Source organism: Penaeus monodon, chromosome 25 (genome assembly GCF_015228065.2).
Source record: "Penaeus monodon isolate SGIC_2016 chromosome 25, NSTDA_Pmon_1, whole genome shotgun sequence".
NCBI classification, from domain to species: Eukaryota; Metazoa; Arthropoda; class Malacostraca; order Decapoda; family Penaeidae; genus Penaeus; species Penaeus monodon.
In genome coordinates, this window is record NC_051410.1 from 36,388,095 (window position 1) to 36,388,785 (window position 691).

Consider the following 691-nt stretch of genomic DNA (forward strand, 5'->3'; position numbering starts at 1 on the left):
GGCTGTTGGGGGATTATATATAAAATTTTATTATTATTAAAATAATAATAAATTTTTATATTATATATATATTATATTAATTTTATTTATATATTATCCCCCCAAAAGCATCCCTACTGAGAAATTTATGCAGTGCCTAATATATATATTTTAAAACAATATTTTATAATAATATATATTTATATTAATATTTTAAAATATAATAAATATATATAATTAATATACATATAAATACCCTTTTATTATATATTATATATAATAAATTAAAACAACATAATAAATATTAAAAATATAATTATATCTTATTAATCTATATATATACATTATATATAACTATATATATATACAAATATATATAATATTAAACAAATTATTAATAAAATAAAATATTATATAATAAAATTTTAAAATACAATACTAACAAAACCATATCAATTAATAAAATTACATATACATTAATATTACATATAAATTAATATACAAATAAAATAAATATAAAACATATAAAAATACAATAATATATATTTTAAAAAAATAACAATATAATAAAAACATATAAATTTACAATACATATATATTACATATAATAAAATACATATACTATATATATACAAACAATAAAATAATATAATATCAAAAAATAAAAAATTTTAACAAATAAATAAAAATAAAACATATAAAAAACAAAATA

At 9.7% G+C, this 691-nt stretch overlaps 1 protein-coding gene across 1 annotated transcript in view; it reads left to right on the forward strand.

The window, feature by feature from the left end:
* Positions 1 to 691, forward strand: part of LOC119589202 (dihydrolipoyllysine-residue succinyltransferase component of 2-oxoglutarate dehydrogenase complex, mitochondrial-like) — a 12,464-nt gene that overhangs the window by 4,195 nt on the left and 7,578 nt on the right. The gene's annotated exons all lie outside the window — the stretch shown is intronic.